Here is a 21972-nt window from a genome sequence, read left to right on the forward strand (position 1 = left end):
TCATTAACAACCATTTGATCAATAAATATGAGAGATGCCCTCACAAAAAAAAAAAAAAAAAAAAAAAAAAAAGGACAGACTTCCAATGGTAAAATAAATAAGTAACCGGGATGTAATGTATAGCATAAGGAATACAGTCAAGATATTGTAACAGCTTGGTAGGTTGATAGCTGGAACCTAGAATTATGTATATAAATGTTTCATCACTGTGTTGTACACTTGAAACTAATGTAATACTGTGCATCAACTACCCTTCAATAAAAAATAATTATCTATAAAAAAAAAAAAAAACAAATACTACATTTTTCCTAATGGTCATAACCTGAGAAGATCTGTACTCCTTCTCTAAGCTCCTACAGCACTAATACCATTCCCATGCTGCTTATTGACTCAGTGTCTCTCAACTCCAAATTCATCCTTTTTTGTCTATTCTGAAAATGGATCTGGGACATTTAAGTGTTTTTCCTTGGCCAGCTGGCACAATGTTAAGCTCTACCAGTAGAGGGCACAGGTGAGACATTGCAGGAGAAAAGTTTGTTTCCTGATTCGTGTGTTCACCAGGACTCTCTACAAGGAAAGGTGGCCAGCTACATACCCAGCAGCCTTTTAGCTCCCCACTCTTTTGGGGAGGTTTCCTAGCACAGTTAACACCTCTCCGTGAACTTCTTTCCTGGAACCCTGGAGGGCAGGTAGGTACCGAGCACCTTATACCAATACAGCACCACAACCACTTCTTTGCCATTCAGTGAACCACAACCATGCTTTCTCCAACAAGGTCTGGATCTCAGCTCTGGGGGAAGAAGGGCTTTTTCCTGGGTGCTGAGATATCAGCCCTAGGGCTAAGCAGCTGCTCCTTATTTCTGCTATTCCCATGTTCTTTAGAGTTCTATTTATTTCTTACTGGCTACCCCTCATTTCATTCTATGATTTTTCTTCATGCTCAAATTACTACGTGGTTTCTCTCCAGATCTAGTGTGATATAGTTTCATTCACTAATTTGACAATTACACACTCCCTTGAACTTTGGTCACCAGGCTTCTAACTTCTCTTTCTACAAGATTATATACTCCTGGCTGGCAAGGTACTCTTTTCATAATTCTCTTTATCAATCTGACACTGTCTAACATAATACTTTAAACACAGGCACCAACAAATGTTTAAACTCAAACTTCAAATGATTCACAAATACTTAACACAACTTCATTAGTTTAACACTCACTACTATAAACAAATAAGTGACCCATGTTATTTCAGAATTTTCACCACCAAAGCATAAATAATTAGGATAGCAAAGAATGCATTCCTCAGTGTCCCTAGACTATAAGGCCTCAAGTCAGGACCAGCCTGTATGCTTAGACCTCCTAGACCTTGTAAGATAGGAGATAATGAACTGCTCATTGGTCACAGGGTCATAAAGGAGCTGTGCATGCATACCTGCATAATGCTAATTTTGGTATAAATATGAACAAGGTAAGAAATTATACTCAGAACAAGGATGTCACAAATAAGATAATTTTGTTAGAATTTCAGGGTGACCTGGTGGGAAGTGTCGGAGGCTTTATGGCTAGCCTCCATCTACTCTGTACTTCTAAAAACCTAGCAGAAAACCCCCCTTCAACAGGACACTATCATCAACACTGAGGAGATCTTCTATGAGGAAAACTGGGAAAGGGTCAGTCAGAAGACTACCTTCACTGCCCCAAAACCCAATTTGCCTTGTTGTCTTTTGCTGAAACTGTACCCTCCAGCTTATTCTAATAAAATGGAACTAGGTTGTGTAAAATCCGTTTGACGTGCTTGTTTTCATCAAGCCTCAAAACCAGCCTCAGTGGGATTACCTCAATAGCAAATCAGAACTGTGAGCCATAGCTGGCAGTATAAAAAATACAAAAATCAAGCAACTGTCTTGAGCTCAAACATGGAAAAAAGTTGAACTACTTTTCAAATGCCTTTTAGTAATATAAAAAAGTACCACTTGGAGAGTATTATGTAGGCTAGCTATTACCAGTACTAAATGAAATACAAAATTGACAGAAAGTGTTTAGAAACTTTTAGGGCAATATGACAGAATAATTTCCTGCTGACTGACACCAACAACACAACAAAATGGGGCTCGTATTTTGTTATGTCTGATTTTTCTTTCATTTCTATTTTATGGTATTTTTACAAATGTTATCAGTACATTACAGTTTCTGAGAAGCACTGATTTGACGCATTCAATTCTGAATATAAAATGGTTTCCCAAAGGATCTGAATACACATTTCACTAATGATATGCAAATGACCAATAAGCACGTAAAAAGATACCCAACACCATTACCTATCAGGGAAGTGCAATAAAAAACCACAGGGAGATACCATTTCACACTCATTGGCACTGTTACGATCAAAAAGAAAATAGCAAGTGTTAGGATGTGGAAAAGCTGGAATCCTCATACACTGCTGGCAGGATTGCAAAATGGTGCTGTTGCTGTGAATAATAGTCTGGTAGCCTCTCAAAAGGTTAAACATGGGGTTATCACTTGACTTAGCAATTCCACTCCTATTTATACATATATAGTCAAAAGAAATGAAAATACATCACATAAAAACATATACACAAACGTTCACAGAGACACTATCCATAACAAGAACGAGAACGCAATCCATATTTTGATTAATGGAGGAATGGATAAAACATGGTCTAGCCATACAATGGAATATTATTCACACACAAAAAGAAACGAAGTACTCATACATGCTACAATATGGACAAACCTTGAAAACACTGTTAATGGAACACTTGTACATTTTTTAAAGGGTGGATTTTATCATATATAAATTTTATCTCATTTTCTTTAAGGGAAAAGAAAGAAACCACAGTGGGGCAGATGTAGATGCAGAAAGCAAGAGGAACTGATGGAAACAGGCAGAGGCAAAGGTGGAAATTTGTCTCTGGTGAAGAAGATACTCTAAAGAATAAGCTGCAGTCTCCTAAAGTAACTCAAAGAGAAGTGCTCTAAAAAACAATCTGAAGAACACATCACTGGAATACTCACAAGATTTTTCAACAGGACTACTCTGAAGGTGACAAAACTAAAGTCACACCTTTTGCTGTGTTCAGGAAAAGAATCACTGTGTCACAGGCATGTCCTCTACATTCTATGGAAGTGTTCTTCATGTATGAAAAAAAGGTTGTTAGTCATCACTTAAAAAAATAACTGCTGTTTTATTCTGCTAGTAAAATTCCTATCGAATGACAGAAACATGGGAATAAAACTGCTTGGTCTTTACATTTTTGAGAAATTAATGTTCTTGGAGGAAAACAATTTTTGAAAATTATTTGTTTCAGGCTTTTCACTTTAGCTTTATCATAATACACCAATTCTCAAAACTATCCAATTGCAGACTTATAATTATTTATTATTCCCAAATCCACTCTTGGTCTATCTCCATCTCTTCTCAAGGGAGCAACCTTAAAAAATATTTAACTTACTTCAGTCTCCTGCTGAAGCTTTTACGTAGGCCACTGACAGACATGCACCATCAGGCCCCTAACCTTCCACACTTGTCTGTTTGTAGTATTTCCCTTTACAGGCTTTAATTTTATCCATTCTTTCCGTTTTTCTAATAACCATTTCAGGTCTTCACACACACGACCTTTCTTGATTTTCTGTTCACTGACCAATCATCCCTTTTCCCTGGGACTGAAGAGTTTTCCTGGGACACTGGACTTCCAGTGCTTAAACCCAGGAATGCCCTGGGCAAACTGGGATTGAGTTGGTCACCCTACTTTCTGTCCATCACCTCTACCTGTTAAACATCTACTTCAAATTTTGGCCTAAGGTCACTTTCTCAGGAGACCTTTTTTGATACCTCCTCACTTCTGTCCCAAGCACATTAGTTTATTTCCTTTGAATATTCACACTGGATATACTTTTGTAATGTCTGTCTTCCCAAACTACATTATAAACTCCACAAGCATGGATCCAGTATTTTATTGACAATTATATCACTAACACTGAGCATTGTCTAGTTCATGCTCTAGGAGATGAGTAGTTGTTGAGTGAATAAATCAACCAGTGGAAGGTTTATCTGTGATATAGCATTAGTTAGGTGCAGATTTTTATTTTGAGGCCAAGGGAGACCCATGAAAATTTGCACATACATTCACTATTCTATCTTTTTGAAGTCACTATTCTTTTACAAAGCTAAGACAATTAGATGCTCCATTTATCTTGATCCTCACAACTGATTAACTGATCCAGGAACCTCACAGTAGCCACCTACATTCAGGATAAGACCAGCAGGACATTAAATAATCTAAATTCTCACTACTCAATCCCTACTATAGGTATTTCTCAATTTACAACAGATCATATTCCTAGCCAGAATATGGGCTTCTAGGCAACAGGAATGATAAGCATGATGAAGTTCATGTGACAGCAAAGGAACAAGATATATGGTAGCAAGTAACAGAGTTGAGTGAGGCCAGAAAGCTGAAGATGCTGAGCAACAGGGAGTACCTAGAAGTTTGAGAAGTTTGGTTTTTAAGTGTTTTTTATTCTCAAAATAAAAGCAGTACATGCACATTACAAAAAAAAAAAACCCTCAAATCAGAATAAAATCTTAAAAAAATATATCCATAATTCTACTTCCCAGGGAGACCTGTTTTTTTACATTCTCACACTGTAACAGCAGGGAAATGATATGACTGAAGGAAAAAAACATTTTAGTAGTCTCTCCTAAGTCACTCAAATATTTATTTTATACCTTTAATGTGTCAGATGCTAGAGATCAAGGATAATTTAAGACTTAGTCTCAGTTTTGAGCTCACCATCTATAGGAAAGTAGTAACAGATGACTACTCTGCAATGAGATAAGAGCTGATAGGGATGAGTGGAATGCAATGAAAAAGAGGACCCAGAGCTCCTATTTATATGAGAATAATGATGCAAGAAAATCAGAATTGGCTTTTAAAGGATGCAAAAGATTTGCCAGGCAAAGAAAAAGAGGAAGGTCTCTGTTTACAGAGGAATAGGGTGTAAGGAAACTTTGTAATCTAAACGTGATCCTTTTTTTTTTCTTTTTTCTGCTTGGCCTTAACCCAATCACTACACTAGAAAAGCAAAATAATGACCAAGCTTGAAAGTAAAGGGGTAAGACTCAGAAAATGCTTCAAAATTGCCTGTAAGTTCAGGTATGAGGAGCAATAACAAAGATTACTTAAAAAAAAAAAAAAAAAAAAAAAGGGAGTGAAAAAAAACACGTTCAACAGTATGAAGTCTAGCTTTCCCCAAGCTTTAACACAAACCCCAAATGGCAATTTCAAAAAAAAACGGGAGGGTCAATGAATACTTGTGAAGTTTCAAATTTCAGTAGATACTGAAGAGATGCAAAATGGAACAAGATACCATTTTGCTCCTATCAAAGTGATAATCTATCAAGCTAAGACAAGACATTTTACTGAAAAATGAAGGTTAACAGCAGACTGATTATTTGATTATTTAGGCGGTTATCTAAGTTAAACAAAATTTGGTACTGGCTTACTCTAGTAAAAAATGGTTATCAAATCAAGTCATCCATGTAGTCTATCCCACATTTCCAAGAAGACAATTTATATCTTATCTTTGAAGGATTTCCTCTAGCTATAAGGCCACTCAATCTTACTTGTGGGAAGATTCATGACTCAGCCATGCTCTGCTTCATAAAATAAAGTTCAACCATCTGCCTAAAAGAAGCTATGAAGACACAGAGAAGGCACACAGTGGATCTGCGACATCTTGCTGCATTGATGGACAGTGACTGCATTGGGGTATGGGTGGGGACTTGATAATATGGGTAAATGTAGTAACCACACTGTTTTTTCATGTGAAACCTTCATAGGAGTGTATACAATAATCTTAATAAAAAATTAAAAAAAAAAAGAAGATATGAAGATACCTTGACCCGCCTTGCAAGCCATCCTTTTATTTAGACATCCAAAAGCACCTCAGAGAAATAAACTGGTCAGTTACACCTGCTAAGCCATCTCTTGCTATGCAAAGGCAGGTTTTGTGGTAGCAGAGTTCCTTAGCTTCTCCTCTGATCTTTCTACATACATGTAGGAGACTATCACACAAGTTCCAGAAAACAAGCATGTGTCTTATGTGCCTGTGCGTATGTAAGATTCAGGTGCAGCCAGCACACAGCTTCCTGGGAGATGTCACCATACCAGTGTTTTACTGTGGATATGAAACTAGAATGAGGAAGCGCCCTTAACAACAATGCATATTAGAAACCAGTAGGATAAGATTCCACCATCCTAACTCAGAACTATCATATTAAAGAAATGTCTATTAATCACTGAACTCAGGCTAGGAGCTGTTATTTATTTTCCAGCAATACATATATGAGGTGTTAACGAGAATCCCAGCCAACTACTGAGGCGAGGACAATCCACAAACTTTTCTGATAAATGTGCATCAGGTAATATATAACAGTTACAAGTAATTCAAGGATGAGTGATAAAAAAAAATTCTACACTGATCCCAACAAAAAACAATACACAGCTTAAGAAAGAGGAAAAATTACCCTTCACACAAAGTAGAGCCTGACTTAGAAGGGAGATTATTTCAGGACACAGAACTAACCTCCAAACAATGTTTGGCAAACTCTACAAAGAAATAGGCACAGAGACAGAGAAAAGAGAAAGATGAAATGAGTGTAATTTAAGAAGAAAAGGGAGTGGTGAAAAATTTTAAAGGATGCAAAGAAACTAAAATTTCAATAGCAGAAATGAAGTCTACACTGGAGATAAGGAAAATCAAATGAGTGATAAAGACAAACATTTGAGAAACTCACCCCAAAGAACTGAAATGATAAGTCAATCTAATTATTACAAGTGTTTTCAAGTGGAAGAAAACAGAACTAAAACCAAAAATGTTTTTAGAAATGAAGAAAGAACCAAGCATGAAGACTGTAAGGAGCTAATGTATCTTTCTCAAGAGGATTCATCCAAATTCATCTAAATAATAGTTTAAATGATTGTATGTTAGCACAATGTAATTACCAAGATAAAGGTCTTGAAAGTAAGTTAAAAACATGAAATGTACAAAAAATATACAAACTATATTCCAAGGCCTCAAGCATACCATGGAGGGGAAAAGCAAGTACCATGAGGGTGATTATGAGGAAAAAAACAGTCTTCAGATATAAAGGCAGACAAATATATTTTTCAGACTGACAAATCAGAAAATTTCATTTTGTTAAATTTAGATTTACACTTGAATTCATTTAAACTATAAATTACAGACTTAAAAAACAGGATGCATCCATTCCAAAGATGAGCTAAAGCAAACCAAATATAATTTACAAAGCAAAAAAACAGAAACCTCTGATAACTGGAGAAATAAAATGTGGAATATTATTTTGTCTGAAAAAAAGGAATAAAGTACTAATACATGCTACAACATGGATGAGCCTTGAAAACATGGTTATGTGAAATAAGCCAGATACGATCAGACAAATGTTATAGGATTCCACTTACATGAATCATCTAGAATAGGCAAATTCATGAGACAGAAAGTAGATTAGAGACATATTAGTAGGGGTTGTGGGTAGGGAGGAACGGGGAGTTAGTATTCTTTAGTGAGTACAGAGGTCCAGTTGGAGAATATGAAAAAGTTCTGGAGATGGATGGTGGTGATGGTTGCACAATACTGTAAATATACTTAATGCCAAAGAAGTCTAAGCTTAAAAATGACTAGGACAGTAATCAAGACAATTTGGTACTGGCACAAGAACAGACCCATAGACCAATGGAACAGACTAGAGAGCCCAGATAGAAACCCAACCACATATGGTCAATTAATATATGATAAAGGAGCCATGAACAAAGAATGGGGAAATGACAGCCTCTTCAACAGCTGGTGTTGGCAAAACTGGACAGCTACATACAAGAGAATTGAAACTGGATTACTGTCTAACCCCATACAGCAAATTCAAAATGGATCACAGAGCTGAATGTAAGTCATGAAACCATAAAACTCTTAGAAGAAAACATAGGCAAAAATCTCTTGAATATAAACATGAGCAACCTCTTCCTAAACGCATCTCCTTGGGCAAGGAAAACAAAATAAAAAATGAACAAATGGGACTATATCAAATTAAAATGTTTCTGTACAGCAAAGGATGCCATCAAAAGAACAAAAAGGCATCCTTAAGTATGAGAGAATATATTTGTAAACAACATACCTGACAAGGGGTTACAATCCAAAATATATAAAGAACTCACACACCTCAACACTCAAAAAGCAAATAACCCTATTAAAAAATGGGCAGGGGAGCTGAACAGATAGTTCTCCAAAGAAGAAATTCAGATGGCCAACAGGCACATGAAAAGATGCTCCACATCAGTAATTATCAGGGAAATGCAAATTAAAACCAGAATGAGGTATCACCTCACACCAGTTAGGATGGCCAACACAGAAAAGACTAGGAACAACAAATACTGGTGAGGATGCGGAGAAAGGGGAACCCTCCTACACTGCTGGTGGGAATGTAAACTTGTTCAATCATTGTGGAAAGTAATATAGAGGTTCCTCAAAACACTCAAAATAGAAATACCATTTGACCCAGGAATTCCACTCCTAGGAATTTACCCTAAGAATGTAGGATCCCAGTTTCAAAAAGACATAAGCACCCCTATTTTTATTGCAGCACCACTTACAATAGTCAAGAAATGGAAGCAACCTAAGTGTCCATCAGTAGATGAATAGATAAAGAAGATGTAGTATATATACACAATGGAGTATCATTCAGCCATAAGAAGAAAACAAATGCTACCATTTGCCACAACATGAATGGAGCTAGAGGGTATTATGCTCAGTGAAATAAGCCAGGTGGAGACCAACAAGTACCAAATGTTTTCCATTCATCTATGAAGCATAATAACAAACCAGAACTGAAGGAACAAAACAGCAGCAGACTCACAGAACCCAAGTATGGACTAACAGTTACCAAAGGGAAAGGGACTGGGGAGGGTAGGTGGGAAGGGAGGGAGAAGGGGAATAAGGGGCATTATGATTAGCACACACAACGTAGGGGGTGCACAGGGAAGGCAGTATAGCACAGAGAAGTAGTGATTCTATAGCATCTTACTATGCTGATGGACAGAGACTGTAATGGGGTATGTGGTGGGGACTCGATAATGGGGGGAATCTAGTAACCACAATGTTGCTCATGTGATTTTATATTAATGATACAAAAAAAGACTAGGATGGTAATTTTATATTATGTATATTTTACAACAAAGCAGTGCAGTGAATCATTAAAGAACAGAAAAGTGTAAATAAAATGACAGAAATACACCCAACAGAATTCATTATGACAATAAACACAAATTCATTAACATTCATTTTGGAGTAAAACAAACTAAACTACATGTAATTTAAAGGGGAGACAACTAAAAATGGCATAGAAAGACAAAGCTGGATAATAATTTATTGAACAAAGGAAGATAGTACAGATAGGAATTTAATATAGATAAAATACAAGACTCAGATAAAAGATGACAATGATTTTTATTGATTAGGTATAATCCATAATGAAGATATTTGGCAGTACAGAAGTTACATGTGCAAGAAAATGAGAAGACAAGCCACAGACTGGGAAAACATGTTTATAAAATAAATATGATTTATAGGACTGTTACCCAAAATATACAAAGAACTGTTAAAACTCAACATTAGGAAAACAACCCAATAAAAAAAAGGCAAAACATCTGAAGAGCTACCTCATCAAAGATGATACAAAATTGGCCAAGATGCATGTGAAAAGATGCTCAACATAATATATCATTAGGGAATTACAAATTAAAGCAATGAGATACGACTACACACCTATTAGAAGAGCTAAAATCCAAAACACTAATACTAGCAAATACTGGAGAGGGTTGAGCAATAGGAACTCTCTTTCACTGCTGGTGGGAAAGCAAAATGGAATAGCCACTTTGAAAGACAGGTTAGTAGTGTCTTATAAAACTAAACATACTCTTGCCATATGGTACAGCAATTGCACTCCTTGGTATTTACTCAAATCATCTGAAAACTCATGTCCATACAAAACTTAGATGTGAATGTTTATAGCAACTTTATTCATAATTGTCAAATGTGGAAGCAACCAAGATGTCCTTAGTAGGTAAACTGATAAATTGTGGTATATCCTGTCAGTGGAATATTAACTGAGCACTAAAAAGGAACATACTATCAAGCCATGAAGATATGAAGGAAACAAATGCATATTGCTAAGTGAAAGAAAGTCAAGTCGAAAAGAGTACATACTGTAGATCACAACTATAGGACATTCTGGAAAAGGCAACACCAAGGAGACAGTAAAAGCATCAGCCAGGGGTTAGGGAGCAGGGAAGGATGAGTAGGTCAAGCACAGGGGATTTTTAGTTAGGAAGCTATACTGTATCATACTGTGATGGTAGATCCAAGTCATTATTCACCATGTGTCCACACCCACAAATTACAACACCAAGAGTAATGTAAACTATGGACTTTGGTGGATAATGACATGTCAATAAATGGCCCATCAAATTATAACAAATATCACACATCACAGGATGTTGATGATGAGGGAACCTGGGGGGACTCATGAGCTCAGGATCTATGGGAACTCTGTACTTTTTGCTCAGTTTTGTTGTGAACCTAAAACTGCTTTATAAAATAGTCTATTAATTTTAATAAATAAAATTAAATCATTAGAAATAAAAGAAACACTCTTTACTCAATCAACACATACTGCAGACCTACTTATTCTAAGCTCTGAATAGAATAATAGCAAAGAATAGTCAGTGAAAAAAATAAATAGCTTCAGACAGAAGTGCTATAAAGGAAAATACAGAAGGGCAAGAAGTTAGGTACTGAGCAGGGGGCTAGGTGGAGGGTATTTTAGATGGCTGACTAGAGAAGCCCTCTTCAAAACAGTGCATTTGAAGGGAAGACAGTATTCACACAAACGAACCAAAAATGTAAAGGCTCCAATGTGAGAACAAGCTTCTCAGAAACAATGCTACTTCTTAGTTTTTGACAGATTAGGATAAAAAATAAGTACTAAGTCTTGTAAGTAATAAGAACTATTAATAAGGAATAATAAATCAGATAATTTGAAAAACTGAAGTTAATTAACAGATGCATACATAAAAAAGTGTACTCTGCAAAACAAAATGTTCTTTATCAATTTTCACAGAACATTTTCCAAATTGAATTATGCTTTAAGTCACCAAGAAACCTCAATAAATTTAAAAGATACTTTAAGTGACACTGTCAGTGAAAGAAAATAGAGTGGCAAGAACTTTCTGTCCTATATACCTCTTGAGTCAGAGGAAATCAAACTATCTACCAACTATTTGGAAAATAATGAATATAAAGATCACTTAAGTAAAATATAGAGTGCAGAAAAAGCTGTAGTCAGATACAAATTAAGAGTATTAAATAGCTTCATTATTAAAAAAATAAGTAAGAACTGAGTTAGAAAAAGTATTAAAAAAATGAAGGTAAGAAGAGCAAAAAATAAAGATAAGAGTAGAAATCAGAAAACCAGCAAACAGACAACCAATAGAATCAATCTCAAAGCTGGTTACGAGAGGGGCGGAAGATGGCGGCGTGAGTAGAGCAGCGGAAATCTCCTCCCAAAACAACATATATCTATGAAAATATAACAAAGACAACCCTTCCTAGAATAAAGACCAGAGGACACAGGACAATATCCAGACCACATCCGCACCTGAGAGAACCCAGCGCCTCGCGAAGGGGGTAAGATACAAGCCCCGGCCCCGCGGGAGCCGAGCGCCCCTCCCCCCAGCTCCCGGCGGGAGAAGAGCAGGCAGAGCGGGAGGGAGACGGAGCCCAGGGCTGCCGAACACCCAGCCCCAGCCATCCGGGCCAGAGTGCAGGGCCCTCGATACTGGGAAAACAGGGCAGCAAGAACAGTGAGCAGGCACTGGAGGCTGGGCGACAGAGGACATAAGAAAAGCGCGCGACCATTTTTTTTTTTTTTGCTTTTTTGCTGCTTTGTTTTGGCGAGCGCTTTTTGGAAGTCTTAAAGGGACAGGGACACCAATATTAGGGAAACAGGGCAGAAAGACCGGTGAGCAGAGGCCTGAGGCTGGCACCGGAGAATAAAGAAAAACGAATGACCACCTTTTTTTTTTAATTAAAAAAAATTTTTTTTCTTGTTTTTTTTTGTGGTCGTTGTTTTGTTTTGGCGGGTGCTTTTTGGAAGTCTTAAAGGGGCAGGGCGGGCCACTTAATCCAGAGGTAGGGAATCCGGGATCTCTGGGCACCCTAACCCCTGGGCTGCAGGGAGCAGGGAGGCCCCTTACGGAGATAAATAGCCTCCCAGCAGCACCTGCTCCAACGCGACTCCACCATTTTGGAGTAGCTGCCCGAGCCAGGCCACGCCCACAGCAACAGCAGAGATTAACTCCATAGCAGCCCGGCAGGAAGCAGAAACCCGGCCTGCGCGCAGCTGCGCAGCACAAGCCACTAGAGGCCGCTGTTCTCCCAGGAGAGGAGGGCCACAAACCAACAAGAAAGGAAGTCCTTCCAGCCGTCACTCGTCCCAGTTCTGCAGACTATTCCTATCACCATGAAAAGGCAAAGCTACAGGCAGACAAAGATCACAGAGACAACACCAGAGAAGGAGACAGACCTAACCAGTCTTCCTGACAAAGAATTCAAAATAAGAATCATAAACATGCTGACAGAGATGCAGAGAAACACGCAAGAAAAATGGGATGAAGTCCGGAAAGAGATCACAGATGCCAGAAAGGAGATCGCAGAAATGAAACAAACTCTGGAAGGGTTTATAAGCAGAATGGATAGAATGCAAGAGGCCATTGAAGGAATTGAAATCAGAGAACAGGAACGCATAGAAGCTGACATAGAGAGAGACAAAAGGATCTCCAGGAATGAAACAATATTAAGAGAACTGTGTGACCAATCTAAAAGGAGCAATATCCGTATTATAGGGGTCCCAGAAGAAGAAGAGAGAGGCAAAGAGATGGAAAGTATCTTAGAAGAAATAATTGCTGAAAACTTCCCCACACTGGGGGAGGAAGTAATCAAACAGACCACGGAAATACACAGAACCCCCAACAGAAAGGATCCAAGAAGGGCAACACCAAGACACATAATAATTAAAATGGCAAAGATCAAGGACAAGGAAAGAGTGTTAAAGGCAACTAGAGAGAAAAAGGTCACCTATAAAGGGAAACCCATCAGGCTAACGTCAGATTTCTCAACAGAAACACTACAGGCCAGAAGAGAATGGCATGATATATTTAATACAATGAAACAGAAGGGCCTTGAACCAAGGATACTGTATCCAGCACGACTATCATTCAAATATGACGGTGGGATTAAACAATTCCCAGACAAACAAAAGCTGAGGGAATTTGCTTTCCACAAACCACCTCTACAGAACATCTTACAGGGACTGCTCTAGATGGGAGCACTCCTAGAAAGAGCACAGCACAAAACACCCAACATATGAAGAATCGAGGAGGAGGAACAAGAAGGGAGAGAAGAAAAGAATCTCCAGACAGTGTATATAAAAGCTCAATAAGCGAGCTAAGTTAGGCAGTAAGATACTAAAGAGGCTAACCTTGAACCTTTGGTAACCACGAATTTAAAGCCTGCAATGGCAATAAGGACATATCTTTCAATAGTCACCCTAAATGTTAATGGGTTGAATGCACCAATCAAAAGACACAGAGTAACAGAATGGATAAAAAAGCAAGACCCATCTATATGCTGCTTACAAGAAACTCACCTCAAACCCAAAGACATGTACAGACTAAAAGTCAAGGGATGGAAAAACATATTTCAAGCAAACAACAGTGAGAAGAAAGCAGGGGTTGCAGTACTAATATCAGACAAAATAGACTTCAAAACAAAGAAAGTAACAAGAGATAAAGAAGGACACTACATAATGATAAAGGGCTCAGTCAAACAAGAGGATATAACCATTCTAAATATATATGCACCCAACACAGGAGCACCAGCATATGTGAAACAAATACTAACAGAACTAAAGGGGGATATAGACTGCAATGCATTCATTCTAGGAGACTTCAACACACCACTCACCCCAAAGGATAGATCCACTGGGCAGAAAATAAGTAAGGACACGGAAGCACTGAACAACACAGTAGAGCAGATGGACCTAATAGACATCTATAGAACTCTACATCCAAAAGCAGCGGGATATACATTCTTCTCAAGTGCACATGGAACATTCTCCAGAATAGACCACATACTAGGCCACAAAAAGAGCCTCAGAAAATTCCAAAAGATTGAAATCCTACCAACCAACTTTTCAGACCACAAAGGCATAAAACTAGAAATAAACTGTACAAAGAAAGCAAAGAGGCTCACGAACACATGGAGGCTTAACAACACGCTCCTAAATAATCAATGGATCAATGACCAAATCAAAATGGAGATCCAGCAATATATGGAAACAAATGACAACAACAACACTAAGCCCCAACTTCTGTGGGACACAGCAAAAGCAGTCTTAAGAGGAAAGTATATAGCAATCCAAGCATATTTAAAAAAGGAAGAGCAATCCCAAATGAATGGTCTAATGTCACAATTATCGAAATTGGAAAAAGAAGAACAGATGAGGCCTAAGGTCAGCAGAAGGAGGGACATAATAAAGATCAGAGAAGAAATAAATAAAATTGAGAAGAATAAAACAATAGCAAAAATCAATGAAACCAAGAGCTGGTTCTTCGAGAAAATAAACAAAATAGATAAGCCTCTAGCCAGACTTATTAAGAAGAAAAGAGAGTCAACACAAATCAACAGTATCAGAAACGAGAAAGGAAAAATCACGACGGACCCCACGGAAATGCAAAGAATTATTGGAGAATACTATGAAAACCTATATGCTAACAAGCTGGGAAACCTAGGAGAAATGGACAACTTCCTAGAAAAATATAACCTTCCAAGATTGACCCAGGAAGAAACAGAAAATCTAAACAGACCAATTACCAGCAACGAAATTGAAGAGGTAATCAAAAAACTACCAAAGAACAAAACCCCCGGGCCAGATGGATTTACCTTGGAATTTTATCAGACATACAGGGAAGACATAATACCCATTCTCCTTAAAGTTTTCCAAAAAATAGAGGAGGAGGGGATACTCCCAAACTCATTCTATGAAGCTAACATCACCCTAATACCAAAACCAGGCAAAGACCCCACCAAAAAAGAAAACTACAGACCAATATCCCTGATGAACGTAGATGCAAAAATACTCAACAAAATATTAGCAAACCGAATTCAAAAATACATCAAAAGGATCATACACCATGACCAAGTGGGATTCATCCCAGGGATGCAAGGATGGTACAACATTCGAAAGTCCATCAACATCATCCACCACATCAACAAAAAGAAAGACAAAAACCACATGATCATCTCCATAGATGCTGAAAAAGCATTTGACAAAGTTCAACATCCATTCATGTTAAAAACTCTCAGCAAAATGGGAATAGAGGGCAAGTACCTCAACATAATAAAGGCCATCTATGATAAACCCACAGCCAACATTATATTGAACAGCGAGAAGCTGAAAGCATTTCCTCTGAGATCGGGAACTAGACAGGGATGCCCACTCTCTCCACTGTTATTTAACATAGTACTGGAGGTCCTAGCCACGGCAATCAGACAAAATAAAGAAATACAAGGAATCCAGATTGGTAAAGAAGAAGTTAAACTGTCACTATTTGCAGATGACATGATACTGTACATAAAAAACCCTAAAGACTCCACCCCAAAACTACTAGAACTGATATCGGAATACAGCAAAGTTGCAGGATACAAAATCAACACACAGAAATCTGTGGCTTTCCTATATACTAACAATGAACCAACAGAGAGAGAAATCAGGAAAACAACTCCATTCACAATTGCATCAAAAAAAACAAAATACCTAGGAATAAACCTAACCAAAGAAGTGAAAGACTTATACTCTGAAAACTACAAGTCACTCTTAAGAGAAATTAAAGGGGACACTAACAGATGGAAACTCATCCCATGCTCGTGGCTAGGAAGAATTAATATCGTTAAAATGGCCATCCTGCCCAAAGCAATATACAGATTTGATGCAATCCCTATGAAACTACCAGCAACATTCTTCAATGAACTGGAACAAATAATTCAAAAATTCATATGGAAACACCAAAGACCCCGAATAGCCAAAGCAATCCTGAGAAAGAAGAATAAAGTAGGGGGGATCTCACTCCCCAACTTCAAGCTCTACTATAAAGCCATAGTAATCAAGACAATTTGGTACTGGCACAAGAGCAGAGCCACAGACCAATGGAACAGACTAGAGAATCCAGACATTAACCCAGACATATATGGTCAATTAATATTTGATAAAGGAGCCATGGACATACAATGGGGAAATGACAGTCTCTTCAACAGGTGGTGCTGGCAAAACTGGACAGCTACATGTAGGAGAATGAAACTGGACCATTGTCTAACCCCATATACAAAAGTAAACTCAAAATAGATCAAAGACCTGAATGTAAGCCATGAAACCATTAAACTCCTGGAAGAAAACATAGGCGAAAACCTCTTAGACATAAACATGAGTGACCTCTTCTTGAACATATCTCCCCGGGCAAGGAAAACAACAGCAAAAATGAGTAAGTGGGACTATATTAAGCTGAAAAGCTTCTGTACAGCAAAAGACACCATCAATAGAACAAGAAGGATCCCTACAGTATGGGAGAATATATTTGAAAATGACACATCCGATAAAGGCTTGACGTCCAGAATATATAAGGAGCTCTCACGCCTCAACAAACAAAAAACAAATAACCCAATTAAAAAATGGGCAGAGGAACTGAACAGACAGTTCTCCAAAAAAGAAATACAGATGGCCAACAGACACATGAAAAGATGCTCCACATCGCTAATTATCAGAGAAATGCAAATTAAAACTACAATGAGGTATCACCTCACACCAGTAAGGATGGCTGCCATCCAAAAGACAAACAACAACAAATGTTGGCGAGGCTGTGGAGAAAGGGGAACCCTCCTACACTGCTGGTGGGAATGTAAGTTAGTTCAACCATTGTGGAAAGCAGTATGGAGGTACATCAAAATGCTCAAAACAGACTTACCATTTGACCCAGGAATTCCACTCCTAGGAATTTACCCTAAGAATGCAGCAATCAAGTTTGAGAAAGACAGATGCACCCCTATGTTTATTGCAGCACTATTTACAATAGCCAAGAATTGGAAGCAACCTAAATGTCCATCAATAGATGAATGGATAAAGAAGATGTGGTACATATACACAATGGAATACTACTCAGCTATAAGAAAAGGGCAAATCCAAGCATTTGCAGCAACATGGATGGAGCTGGAGGGTATTATGCTCAGTGAAACAAGCCAAGCGGAGAAAGAGAAATACCAAATGATTTCACTTATCTGTGGAATATAAGAACAAAGGAAAAACTGAAGGAACAAAACAGCAGCAGAATCACAGAACTCAAGAATGGACTAACAGGTACCAAAGGGAAAGGGACTGGGGAGGATGGGTGGGTAGGGAGGGATAAGGGGGGGAGAAGTAGGGGGGTATTAAGATTAACATGCATGGGGGGGTAGGAGAAAAGGGAGGGCTGTACAACACAGAGAAGGCAAGTAGTGATTCTACAACATTTTGCTATGCTGATGGACAGTGACTGTAAAGGGGTTTATAGGGGAGACCTGGTATAGGGGAGAGCCTAGTAAACATAATATTCGTCATGTAAGTGTAGATTAGTGATAGGAAAAAAAAAAAAAAAAAAAAAAAAAAGGCAGTTCCTGTGTGGTAACCTCCAACGAGTTCTACACAAGGGTATAAAGGGCATATAAAAGTGTAGGCAAAGGGTCTGTTTGTGTTTATACAGAGGATCAAAGCCTAATTGGGCTACCCCGAAAATGAACTAAGATACGATATGAAAAAGAACTTCCAACATCTGCACACTCTGGAAGACTTATGCCAGAAGATGATCATCAAAAAACCCCAACAAAGATCCACGCACTGCTACAGCTGTAGATGCACTCATCCCACCAGTTCCCGGACCTGCCATGGGAATGAGGAAGGAGATATCTAAGCTGGCCTGTGCATACAGTAAAACAACAAAATTGGACTGGATCTATACTGTTGGAACTCAACCAAGAATTTGGAGAAGTGCAAATTGTAGCGGTCCAAAGTCTTACAACTACAAACTATTTATTGTTAAAAGAACATATGGCATGTGAACAGTCCCCAGGAATGGGTTGTTTTAATTTGTCTGATTTCTCTCAGACTGTTCAAGTTCATTTGGACAATATCCACCATATCATAGATAAGTTTTCACAAATGCCTAAGGTGCCTAACTGGTTTTCTTGGTTTCACTGCAGAGGGCTGGTAATTACAGATATGCTTTGGTTATGTAACTATACTCCTATTATGTTAATGTGTGTGTGCAATTTAAGTAGTAGCTTAAAACCTATACATGCTGAAGTTACTCTACAAGAAGATATATCAAAGAAATAATCAATCTTCCCATGTTTTCTTCCGCCTGCTACTTCTATAGCTTTTCTTCTTCCTTCCTAATTACAACCCTTAAATAGAATTTGTGCCTCATATCAAATTTACCGAGTATCATAATTCTTCCAAGTGGTAAAGATACCTCAAGACAAATGCTGGGCATAGAAGCCACAGGGCATAAATATGCAAAGAAGTAAAAAGCTAACTTTTTCAAACAATAAGGCTTCTCTCTCACTTACCAACTTCACATTTCCCTGTATGGCCCCGGAAGATGACTGGTTAGCCAGAGACGGGTAAGATTCCTCAAGGGAGGAACAACCTAAGACAGGCACAGTCGCAGGGGGGCCATCAGGTGAGAAATTGGGGATCAACAGAGGTGAGGCTTAGAACCTCACCCCCCCGTTCTGAGAGAAATCTTCTGCATACGTGGATGTTTTATTGCCCTGGTCTAGCTTGGATTAACACATAGTCTACAGGCACACACCTGATCATCTACATGTGCTCTCTTACAACACTAAACTATGTTTTCTACCTTTATCTTGTATCTACCTACCACTTCAGCATTTTATTAAAAATAATAATAATAAAGAGAGAAATGTGGTATCCACATATAAATCAAGTATAAAAACCAAATGAGTATTCATATTTGAACTGACTGTTTATAGTTCATAATGCATGAGCAAAACTGAAAGTTTCTGTGATGACTGCCCTTGTACTGTTCACTATGTAACTTATTCATTATGTAAGAATTTGTTCTACATGTAAAAACTTGTTTGTTATGCCTCAGAAGATTGGAGACTGACAAAAGTTAGGCTTGGGGTGGAATAATGATTGTGCATTGAGCATTGACTCCCCTATACAGAATTTTACTGTCGTTAACAACCATTTGATCAATAAATATGAGAGATGCCCTCACAAAAAAAAAAAAAAAAAAAAAAAAGGACAGACTTCCAATGGTAAAATAAATTAGTAACCGGGATGTGATGTATAGCATAAGGAATATAGTCAAGATATTGTAACAGCCTGGTAGGGTGATAGCTGGAACCTAGAATTATGTATATAAATGTTCTACCACTGTGTTGTACACTTGAAACTCATGTAATGTAATACTGTGTGTCAACTACCCTTCAATAAAAAATAATTATTAAAAAAAAAAAAAAAAAGCTGGTTACTAAAAACCACTGGCCCATCAAATTATCACACATATTTAATAACCACTAGGTTATTAAAACCATTTGGCAAATAAAATCAAGGAAAGTAACAAAATTACTAAGATCTAAAGAAGGAAATAAATGCCACCCATTTTAATTTTTATATCACATATATATAAAACAATAAATTTGAAAGTCTTAAGTATATGTATACATATAATCTGGGGGAAAATTATCAAACCTGGCTCACGAATAAGTAAGGATTCCTCAACACACTATGGAAGTAATTATAGAAGTTACCATATATACTTACATACTCCTAGTAAACTAAATTCCTATGAGATTCTCTTCTATCTTTTCAGTAATTTCTCTACACTTGCCTTATATGAGTGGGGTTTTGGTTCCACATAATATATGGCTTAGGGTAACTTTGGTTATTAACAAATCTATTATTATATGCCCTTAACAGTACTTAAAAGAAAAAAAAAAAAACCTTATCATCACCTAAATAAGCATTACAAAAACATTTGATAAAATTCGGAAGCCATTTCTATTTTTTGTAATGTAGGAACAGAATAAAATAATAAAGAATCTCTCCTTAAGAAGAAACAGCTGCCATCATTTTTAACTGTAAAAATACCAGAGAGAGATTCCAAGACAATTTTAACACCTCTCTTCTTTAACCGTATGGTGGAATTTCTGGCCAATATAGTAAAGACCTAAAGTAGAAATAAATATGGCAACTATTGGAAAGGAATCAAAAGTTACTATTACTTTCAAACAAGACAATGAACCTGGAAAACAAAAGTAAATAAAAGTTTAATGAAGTACAGTAAAATAATAACAGTTAACACAAAAACCTCGTTACTCTTGTGTACTTATAAGAAATAATTAAGTACATCAAATTTACAAAAACAAAATTAGTTATAATTTAAATAAAAAATGTACATTGAACTTTTTTATTTGACTAGCAATAAGCAAATTTTATTAATTTCATTAAGAATGATGGTTGTTTCAATGACAATAGTAAGAAAATGGTATTCATATTGCTAATGATGGCAAACATCAAACCTTTCTGAAGAGTGACTTAAGACTTTTAAATGCTTACACCCTTTCATTCAGTAATTTCACTTTGAGGGACATATTCTAAGATAAACAGATGAATAGAAAGACATTCACTACAGTTATTTATGTAAAAAATTGGAAATAAATGACACATTTGGCAATAGGAAAACAGTGAAACTAAGATAGGTACAATGGAATATTAAGCAAACATTAAAAATAATCACTTTTAAGAATAATTTTTAAGGTGAACAAATGGAAACATTCAAGATTTAAAGTTTAGTAAAAAAATAAAGGAAACACAGTAAATTATTCAGAATAGATTCCAATTTTACAAAAGCAAACTATATACACACATATATGAGAAGAGAAAGTACTGGCAGGAAACATACCAAAATATCAACAGTAGTTATTCATAGGTAATTGAATAAGCGGTATTTTTAAAAAACGTCATTCTTCTCAAATATATAATCAGAAAGGTGAAAAAAGCTTAGGAAGAATTTACAACAGAGATACTTCATCAAACTTATGGCTGTAAGTCCACTAATGTATCTGCCAATGTATCATTTGCTCTTTATTAGAGTACCTAAAATTTTGTCTAAATGCTTTGCCCCATCTCGTTGCTCATGTTTATTATATGTTTTATTTAATTAATAAGCCTATAAATTATTAAATATTCTCAGAATTAAAAAGAATAGGAATTAATTTTTAAAAAGCTGAGATTATACCTTAAAAAAACACCTTGTTCTTATGAAATAAATGTAAGACCAAAATAAAACCTTCTGTCTTTCTGGAACTTATTAAACATTTACATGAAAAAATACCCAATGTAATTAGCTAGATCAGAAAGATGTAAGGAAGAACTCAGTAATGTGGGTTAAAAGTGCCCTATATGCATGTGTATATATAACTTTTAACCAATACTACCATGTTCTTCCTTAAACTTCCTTTGATTAGTTTCAACTGACAAAAATTGAGAAATAACTCTCATTTCCAGATGAATAATTCATGCTTCCAGAACACTACAAATAAAGATTATGGATTAAAGTGTTAAAAAAATACGTAAGAACAATAAGAATATATAAATCACAGTGGAGATCAAAAAGACTCCCAAAGAAACCTACCCTCAAAAGCTGAAATTTGAACGATGAGGATGAATTAGGTCAATGACAATAGATAGGAGTCAGAGGGG

The 21972-nt window shown here is 37.0% G+C and overlaps 1 protein-coding gene across 1 annotated transcript in view; it reads right to left on the reverse strand.

The window, feature by feature from the left end:
- Nucleotides 1-21972, reverse strand: part of PAK2 (p21 (RAC1) activated kinase 2) — a 126738-nt gene that overhangs the window by 99664 nt on the left and 5102 nt on the right. The gene's annotated exons all lie outside the window — the stretch shown is intronic.

The sequence above is a fragment of the Manis pentadactyla genome, chromosome 1 (genome assembly GCF_030020395.1).
Source record: "Manis pentadactyla isolate mManPen7 chromosome 1, mManPen7.hap1, whole genome shotgun sequence".
NCBI classification, from domain to species: Eukaryota; Metazoa; Chordata; class Mammalia; order Pholidota; family Manidae; genus Manis; species Manis pentadactyla.